General features: G+C 38.0%; 1 long non-coding RNA gene across 1 annotated transcript in view; it reads left to right on the forward strand.

Annotated features, from left to right (window-relative positions):
* The window catches only part of LOC119264138, a 38,353-nt gene extending 28,871 nt beyond the window's left edge, over positions 1–9,482 (forward strand). Inside the window, exon 3 of the long non-coding RNA XR_005130794.1 lies at positions 6,937–9,482. This is a non-coding gene — a long non-coding RNA (uncharacterized LOC119264138). The remainder of the gene's footprint in view (positions 1–6,936) is intronic.
* Positions 9,483–9,729: the final 247 nt, after the last annotated feature.

The raw sequence follows: 9,729 nt of genomic DNA on the forward strand, positions 1-9,729 counted from the left end.
TCCAGGCTTATTGGCATAATATGGGGAAACAGATCCTTTATCTTGTACAAATTAGCCAGTCAAATCACACACAAATTACATTACTGGACCTCCACTGCTAAACAAATAGGGCTTTAAACTGTAATAAGACGACTTTCTACGTATTTTGATTGCACTTTACTTCTGCTTTATTCTCTAAAACCTATACAAATCTGTGCCCATTGGAAAGCTCAGTAGGCCTATTTGTACTAAATTGCCAAATCACAGAAAACATCACTTAACAAACCTGTCATTAGCCCTGCACTTACTCTCATCAAGACATACCCAGTTATGCTAGTTTGTAAAATTACAAACTAATGCTATTTGAAAACCTTGACACTAGGCAGTAGAAGAGTTAGTAAAGCTTAGAGAATTATTCCAGAATGAAAAAGGGCAAAAACATTCTTAATTTTATATGTAATTTAATGAGAAGAGGTTTTATTCCAAGTGATTTTGGAGTATTTCTATTGGTCCATTTATCATAAAATGTTCACACAATGTAGAGGACAGCCGGCATGCTCAAATGATGTAGAGAGATAAAAATTCATGGTTATTTTTTTAGACAGTGATAATATGCATGTAAACTATGCAAAAGGACAAGCACAGGTAATCTGTACAGTGAAAATATAAGTTGTAAATGGGCTCATTCTAATTGCACTACTGTTTAGATTTGCACTATTTATACCCACAGACTTTAATCTGTGTGTGCCTTATGTCACTATTTATATTATTTTTTATTATTCTATTTTTCTACAATTAATGTTTATTTTTATGACTAGTGTTTAGTGTTTTTTGGTAGTGTCTATTTAAATTAACACTTTTCCTGTTTACCATCTATTTAATGTTATGAGGTCTGAGAGTAATGCCATTTCAGCACACTGTATGTCCTGTACATATTGTAGTATTGACAATAAAAACTGACTTGACTTGATTTGACTAAATGCATCACACATAATTAATTCAGCAAATAACTGGTGACGACAGATTAAAATGTATATGTGTGAGTCCAGACATGGGATCCAAGTAGGAGTAGGGGCTAGAACTTTTAGATTGGGCCGGTAGGAAAAAAACAAGTTAGATGGTTAAGTTTTACTTTACTGAAATTATATAATTTTTTTTGTCTGTGCATAAATAAATCTGTCCATCATTTCCACACAAATAGAATATTACATCAATGCAAGTATTACCGAAATGTCAACTGAAAGACAGACCCATACTGATGTAACATTTTAGTCATTCATGATGAAATATTGTATTTAAACCAATTGAATTAAATGCAACCACTAACGTTAGGAAAAACATTCAATAAAGAAGTCCATAGACGTTTATCATTTGTACCTCGCAAGTGGCAATACCTTAGTCTAATAATCAGAACGCTAGCCAGACAGCACTGTATCGAGTAACCTGCATGCATACATTCAACTGTAAAAAATAAATTATTTGGCATGAAAAAAGTTGTAGCTGGGTCATTTTTGATGGTTACCACATCTTACTGTTGCACTACATAATGTAGCTCAAAGAGCAGTGCACGTTCACTCACTTGTTTCCTGAGCCTATCACAGCAAAATACATACATAATTGTTAAATGTAGTACTATTAAACTCTTATAACTTATTGATAGCCACTCCAAAGGCAAATTTTCACCATAAAACATAATTGATGCTTTATTGAAGATAAACTGACTGTCTCACTTTCCATAACTGGGGTGGCCACCCTTGGCTACGCCTCAGCTCCCAATGGCAAAAATAATAACCTACAGAAAATTTACCACCTGAAAGTGCTAAACCTTCTTCAACCATCCCCAAATTCCTCCTCTGAAATACTGACATCTGTTGGCCAGGATGTTCAATTACACTGTCCATTCCAGTTGATTCCATATGAGATCAACTACTCAGGTAATCAAAAAGATCAGTCTGAAAAGATGCTCGGAGATTCTCTCTCCATCTGCATTCCCTGCCACAAATCACAGTTCCATCACAAGCTTCATGCTTCAACATGTGTACCATGAAAATGTTCATTAGGCTCAAACGAAGCTCCACTTCTAGGTGATGAATCTCTATGCCAAGCAGACTTCTTACACCAGCAGCTGATTAAAACTGGAAGTGAAGGGCTGAAGTCCTGGCTGCTCTTGAACATGACACCTCCCAGCCCTCCCTCACAGCTGTGCGTGGCCCTCACTGAGAGGACTTCAGCTCCTGAGGGAACCCCGCCCACCAGATGCTCACGCTCCCATGGGGCTCCTGCCAGAGCTTTGGATAAGGGTAAACAAATTGTCATCAGAGTCATTATCGCAAATAGGACTTCCCTTTTCGTAGGTGGGTCGGAGAGTGCAAGGTGAGCAAGGCTTCGTCCCTCCTAATCTGTGCGGGCAGTGATGGATTCACTGCCAGAAGAATAAGAGGAGAGAGCTACAAGGCTAATGTAACTAAAAATGAAAGCTTAGCCACAATTCTGTAAATGTTGATTTCTTGTTAGCTACATCAGCCTCGTAGCCGCAGTGCAAATTAAAGAAGCTTCAGACACCAAACATAGTTTGACTTACTACATTTGGTATAAGAGGAAGCTGAGTTTTGGCCAGACCATCGCTTTAACATAAGCATGCCAAGCTCTACTTAGGCTACAATATATGCTTCACTGATCTCATAATGAGTACCAGAGTTGCCAGAGTGAGTGGTCTCCCTCCAAATTGGATTGGGCAGGGAAAAATTGCTTCAGGGGGTGGACAAAATGATCGGTTAAGCATTATACAACTTTCAATGCTTATGATATTTCTGTCTGATTTGAGTCTAAAACTTTATTTTACTTTTCAGTTCTGCTAACTTACATTACATCCCTTTGCTAATGACAGGCTTGTGGGACAATGTTGACAAGCACACCTCTTACTTTGAGCTCTGCTTTCATGGCGCATCAGACTGTTTTTCAAATTTCACACCTGCCATAATAAGGCTGTGTTCCCCCCAATATTCAGCCCATTTTTCATGGTTGTCCCCCGTTGTTCTTGAGCTGCAAGACTCAGTGTTTCATGTATGCTCTCTGTAGCCAGTTCTTTTACCCTGCTTCACCCAGCACCTAATTTAATGGTAGGAAAGTCAGTGTTTGCTGACACACTGGATCTCTACTTACACACATACACACTCCCCTCTGTCTCTCTTTCCTCTTTAGAGCCATTTAGGGACACATTTTCTCAAAGTGTGTTTCTTTGCCCCTCCACCCCTGAGCTGTGTGGGTGCATGTGTGTGGGTGTGAGAGTGTATGTTTAGGAAAGAATGAATCTCAACTTTGTTCAGCGTTATCAGTGGAACTCCACTTTTGTTTTCTGGGCCTACCCATCACACCAGTCTTTGCATTTATTATCAAAGTGGGGAAGATAAGAACAAAAACAGAGCAGTTTGTCGCTGCTTGCATGGTGGGAGAAGGGGGAATACTTATCTTGCAAGCTGGAGAAGATAAAAGGGGGAATATTCCTAGAGGAGATCAATAGTGGTTATTCAGTCCTGACTCTCAGCACTGAAAACAATGACAGAGTCCCATGACACTGGCAGCGTATTGATTTTAATTTATTTTTAACTTAGTGATGGATATGGGACAAGCATGAGGGAACGGCATGGGTTGGATAATTACCAACATCTATTAATTGGATGATGAGATGGGACACTCAATATTAATTTAGTACAACAACTGGCTTGCAAATGCGTGTGCCAATTCAGTGTAATGCAGCTGAGTGTGTCTTTCATAATTGCAAGTCTTTCAAAAGTGCAAAAGAGAGCACTTTTTCTCAACCTGTAACTAAGCAATAATTCTTTAGTCTGCCAAGAGAAAACCTCAGAGGAAATTGTCTGTTGAGAACCATTTTTATGCATAATGGTCACCCCAGGTATCATTGTGTTATTGATATCAGAAGTGATACTTGAATACAAAAATAACCCTGGACTGTATTGTTATTCATTGCTGTGTGTGTCTATGCTCTGAATGGTTTCCAAACATGCTCTCTGGAAGCACACCAACAATCAGTATGGCAGCATGAAATGGACAAAACATATTTAACGGAAAATTACACAAAAGCTCCAACTAAATGTAATGACAATGACATGTGTCAGTATTTAGTGTGTCCACACTTTACCTTTATAACCATTCCCATTCTGTCCAGGTGATTTTGTTTAATTCAAGAAATCAGCAGGAATGTTTTCCCATGCCTCCAAAGTTCAGTCATAGAAGTTGGTTCCATTTTCTGCTACTCACAGTTCAAGTACTCCCAAACAGATTCAGTAACGCTGAGGTCTGGGCTCTGGGGTGGTCAGTCAATTGTTCTGAGAATGCCAGCTACTCCTTTGTTTGATTTGCAACTTTTATTTTATCCATTTCCTTTTCTCAGTAACAGCGTCTTGACAGCTGCCATTCTTTCAGACTCATAGTGTTGAATTGTCTTCTAACAGTGGAAGGATTGACAGAAACACCTGTGGATGTTTTCTATCTCTCAAAGATGAAAGCTTTAAGTGCTGTTTGTCTGATGGTGAGAGTTTTGCTGGTCTACCAGGTCACCGCTCATTTTCTCTGTATCTTTCTTTTTCTGAATCTCCTAACTTTTACGTTATCTAATCTCCTAGTGTAATATATTGCAATTACAGGATATGCCTTGCAGTATATTAAAATAAGCTGTTTACATTTGTTTTAAAGTGGTATGGTTAAAGATCAGTCTACATTATTTACATTTATGGCATCATATGAATACTTTGACTATTTAAATCACCCACAGAACAATCTAGTTTGTGATTGGTCAGAATGCTCACAGCACCCAATAAAACAAATCGTAAATTATAAAGGCCTCATTTGCATAATACACTATTCTGCAAAATCAGTAATGCAGAGGCCAATATGACAATTATGATTAACATACAATATGTTGTGCAAGTAGTTAGAAATCCATGCATGCAGTAGCAGTAGTGTGCAGGAGTTTACTATAGCTGCAACACTAGGCTTTAGCTGAAAGCAGAAAGATAGGCCTTCTGTCCTATGAAGGCTCTTTGTTTGTATGACATAGTGACAAAATGGAACAGGCTGCTTTGTCACATCATTGTCTGTGTGTGTGTAATTTGTAAATATTTACATTAGTAAACATTAGTAAATATTGCTGATGTTCAAAATGGTGAGCTTGTAACCAAAACATCAATTTGTTTATAGTTAAATGCTGATCTGCAAGGTAATAGCTGTTCCACTCACTGAAATCAGGTGCATTTCTCAGGTCAACTAGCTGTATGTTTTATTGTACATTTTACTGGCCTATTCTAAAAATGTTTTATATAACTCAGGTATCATAATACTGTTTTAAAAAGCTCAAGCTCCCATATAAACTATACAAAAAACAATTTTAACATGTACACACTTTGAAATGCTGCTTCTGAAAACAAGTTACATTTGAACATGAATTCTGCAGATGTGTTTGCAGATGCTGTGGTTCTGCCAGCTTTTCTCTTGAATTTTTTTTTCTTCAAATCAAGGATTCAGAGCAACAGAAGACCATGAGGACACCATCCACAAAAAGTCTGAATGCTGCATTTCTCAACTGCATTTGAAGGATTCTTCTGATTAGAACAGCCTTCAGTGATGAGCGAAGAAATGCAGCCTACAAAGGCTGTAGCCTAGCTTTTGGAACACAATGTATCAGTATTGCATACTCGTGTATGCAATAGAGTTTATTTTCAGGCAGAGAGATGTGACAAAGAATTGACTATAAAAATAAGAGGCTGGGGGAAGTTGCAAGCAAATATTCATGTCTTTGCACATCAGAGCTCTATTACTGTTACAAACAGTGCTGTGCACAAGTCAGAGAGCACGCTTCATTTATTTTATTTCCTGTCACAACAGGCATTAAATATAAGTTATCCATTTTGGGGAGATATTTCTGTGAAAATCGGATATTAAATAATCCATTTGCATAAGGAAGGGAAAGGTCAAAGTGAAAATAGGTGGAAAAACAAGAATTTCTTAATTATTAAAGGTATAAAAATATTGGGACTCCTAAAAACTGTGCAAGACCACCAAAACTGTCCCCATCAGTATTTGAAGCTTTCATCTTTGAGAGAGAGGAGAAAATCAAGCTCCACTCTTACTTCAGTTTTGAGAATCCTATTTTTTTGTCCATCCGTCCACTGTGAGAAATCTGCAAATCAAACAAATATGCTGCAAGTGTTCTCAGAATAATGGTCTGACCACACCAGAATCCAGATCTCAACATCACTGAATGTATTTCATGTTTCTTGGATTCTGAGAAAATGTAATGTAACCAACTTCTAAGAATGAATTTTGGAGGTGTGGAAATATATCAGAAATATTTCTGAAAACTGACAGCAAGTGTCCTGAAAAGAATGGAAGCTGTAACAAAGGCAAAGTGTGAAAATACTAAATAGTGAAAAATTGTATTACATTTTTTGTTAAATATGTTTTCTCATCTTTACCTCACACTGAAAAGTCAATAGCGTTTCACTGGAAATTAAATAAGGGAAGGTGCACTCTGACTTTGACACAGTACTGTATATTACATTTCAAAGAGGTAGCATAGGCTTTATGAATAAATCTAAATTGACTATAGGCCCTAGGAATAGTCTTGAGCGAGTAACCATGGGCTCTATGACTAAAGCTGAGGTGAGTAACTATAGAGTCTATTAAAAAACCTGAGTGAGTAACTATAGGTCCTATGAATAAACTTGAGTGAATAACTATAGGCTCTCTGAATAAATCTGAAATGAGCGAGTTGGTGGAAATCTTAATCAAAGCTTTCCGATGCCTGTAGCAGCCTCCATCTGTCCTTTTCTTGTACATGTCTTCCAAAATAAATCATATGCCATGTAAATCCTCCAGAATTCACAATTCCGTGCTCAGAGGATTAACTCATTGTTTGCTCTTTTTGATGTATTTGGGCAGGTGAGAAGGGGAGCAGCAACAGATGGTGTTTGTGATGATAATCACCAGCACCCCTCATCAGAATGCGTGCCTTACCAACACAGTTACCATTCCCTAGGAAGACGAAGAAAAAAAAGCACAGGTAACCTAACAAGATCATTCCAACTACAGCCCATCAGGGACTGGAAGATATCACTCTATACAAGGCATCATTTTGCACACCGTCAGGCAGACTGAGTGAAGGCCTGAGCGGCGATCAGTTATTGAACTCAACTGCTCAGTGGCATGATTAAAAATGCAAGGTAAGGATCTGCCCTTCAGGAGCACGGCTATCAAACACCTGCCTGTCAGCCGGCTAATCTCCTCACCTCATTGGCTTTGCATGCCTGTTAATAATTCAGTAAGTGAAAGATTAATTGTTGCTCATTCAATTATCTTTGTTACACCTCCAAACCCTCTTAGTAGGTACTTTTATCATTCATGCAGTCCAGGATTGAGAGACAAAACAGGCTCTAGACAGCATCTGTCACAAACAACTTCCTCGCAGAATCTGCAGGAAAGAAAAAAGTGAGTTAATGAAGTTTTTTTTTTTCTTTTTAGTGAAGTTGAGGTGAAAAGAAACTGGAGCTGCATCTGCTAGAGCCTGTCGCTCAAAAACCTCCCACACACACTTCACTCGGCGCATCCGTCTGCATAATGGAGCAGCGCCAAGGTCACAGTTATAACTAACCGTACAAGGCACTCAGGGAGAGACATGCAACAGCAGAACCATAAAAATGTCAAAACACATGAAAGTGTCAGTTGCAGGTTGCTCTCCATTCGAGAACATCTTTAAGGGCAAGGGAAAAAAAGAGTGTTTCACATTTTGGGCTGAGTGATGAAGACAGTCGCACCTTCTGAGAGTGACACTGGCTACATGCTGCAAAAGCATGGCCAGGTCAGGGAGAGACCGCGCCGTCCTTCTCAGCCACCCTGCTGCTGATAATGCCATGAGCAGTGCACGGATGTCAGCATCACTGACAAGAACCTTGCAAAATAAAAGTCATTGTTTTTGTTATTAAGTTTAAGTTATTTTATCACAGATATGTGTTCATCTGAGCCAGAACTTTTTTGCTGAGTTCTTTTGTATATCTGATTAGATAACGGAAAAAGAACTGTGCTAAATACATCAACACAAGGAAAACCGCTGAATAAAAAACAATAGATGAATCCACAAAATAAGTTGATTGACGAGGGAGTCAAGAGAAGAAAAAACATTTGGGAACACTTTACTGTAGGGCAGTATTCATAAGGCTACATGGTACCTACATAAGGTCATCATGACAACTGACATAGAATTACATAACATTAATAAAGACTTTTTCCAAGGTAGTGTAATAGTCATGTAATTTTATGTTCAGGTTCAAACTGAATCATTGAAGGTAATAAATATACTCTGATTAAGCATATTTTGCTAATTTAGCAATAGCAAAAAAGAACAATATAAATGGAAGAAATAGTTATTTTTAAAGCATGTAAAATGTAATTAATTCCTATTGAGTACACAAGCTAGTGCCACTAACTGTCAGCTGACAGCCATGATAAAAAAAATATATCTGCATCTTCAGCATTTCTATTTTTGTTCAAAATGACCTGCATGGGTGTTGAATGGTGGAAGTGCATCTAGCTTGCACATCATTTTTACATACAGTGACCTCCCAAACACAGCAGCACACTCATTTCTGTAAACCCATTGCTTTCTGCTGTTGGACGACGCTTCTGGGATTTAGAGTAGCAAACTTCATTTTCTTACACAGTTTGACAGCATAATCTATTGATGGGGAGAAACCTCCTTGCGCAGTAGGACTCTCTCTCTCTCTCTCTCTCTCTCTCTCTCTCTTTCTCTTTCTCCTTCTCTCTCTTCCTGTGACTCACCAACAGGCCACACAAAATGACATGGCAAAGGCCCTTCGGCAACTGAGGCTTTGGTCTATAACTGTTGCATAGGGAGAAATAGCTCATCTGTCTGCTCTCGCTAATGACAGCAGGCATAAGTGCTTTATAGTTATTCGTAGGACATTATTCATTTAAAATTCATTTTAATGAGCAGTGACACATGTGTTGTCCCATGAAAAGATCTAATAAAATATTTGCAGAAGAGTGTACTCACTTTTGTGAGATAATGTATATAAGTACGTGAAAGTCACACTTATGATAAAGCATGGTGGCAAATTCATCATTGTCTCCCACCAGCCAAGTTCCAGTTAGCTCCTATAACACAGACCCATTCATGTCTCACCTACAAATGCATTCTTTTGTAGCAACCGTTGATGACATCTAATAAATTTAGGTTAGAGATTACAGAACATTAAGGGTCCTGTTTAAATGCTATGCTACTGTGCTGTAATGGAGTACAGGCTTGTTCGGCATGTTTCAGTCTGCCAGATGTATGTTTATCATAAAAAGATATTGTACACTGCACACACAAAATAACAGAATTGTAAGCTATTACTGTACTGTGTCACTGTTTATATGCAGTTTACAGTTAGAACAATTTAACATTGTTCTTATCTATATGCTTATGACCATCTGATGGTCTGATTAACAAAAACGAATAAAAAGAATATTTTCTGACCTTAAAAATGTCTTTTTTTATAATGTTTTGTTAGTTAGTTTATTATAATGCAATGTATGCCTGGTATATGCAGCAAAGAGTGAAATCCACCCAATGCCACTCTCCTCTACTATGTTGTTGTAGCTAATCAAAGCTAAGCAGGTTGGAAATGACATCAAATTTCCATCAAGCTAACATTAGCTCAATGATTCAGCCAAAAA

This window comes from Pygocentrus nattereri, chromosome 10 (genome assembly GCF_015220715.1).
Source record: "Pygocentrus nattereri isolate fPygNat1 chromosome 10, fPygNat1.pri, whole genome shotgun sequence".
Classification (NCBI taxonomy): domain Eukaryota; kingdom Metazoa; phylum Chordata; class Actinopteri; order Characiformes; family Serrasalmidae; genus Pygocentrus; species Pygocentrus nattereri.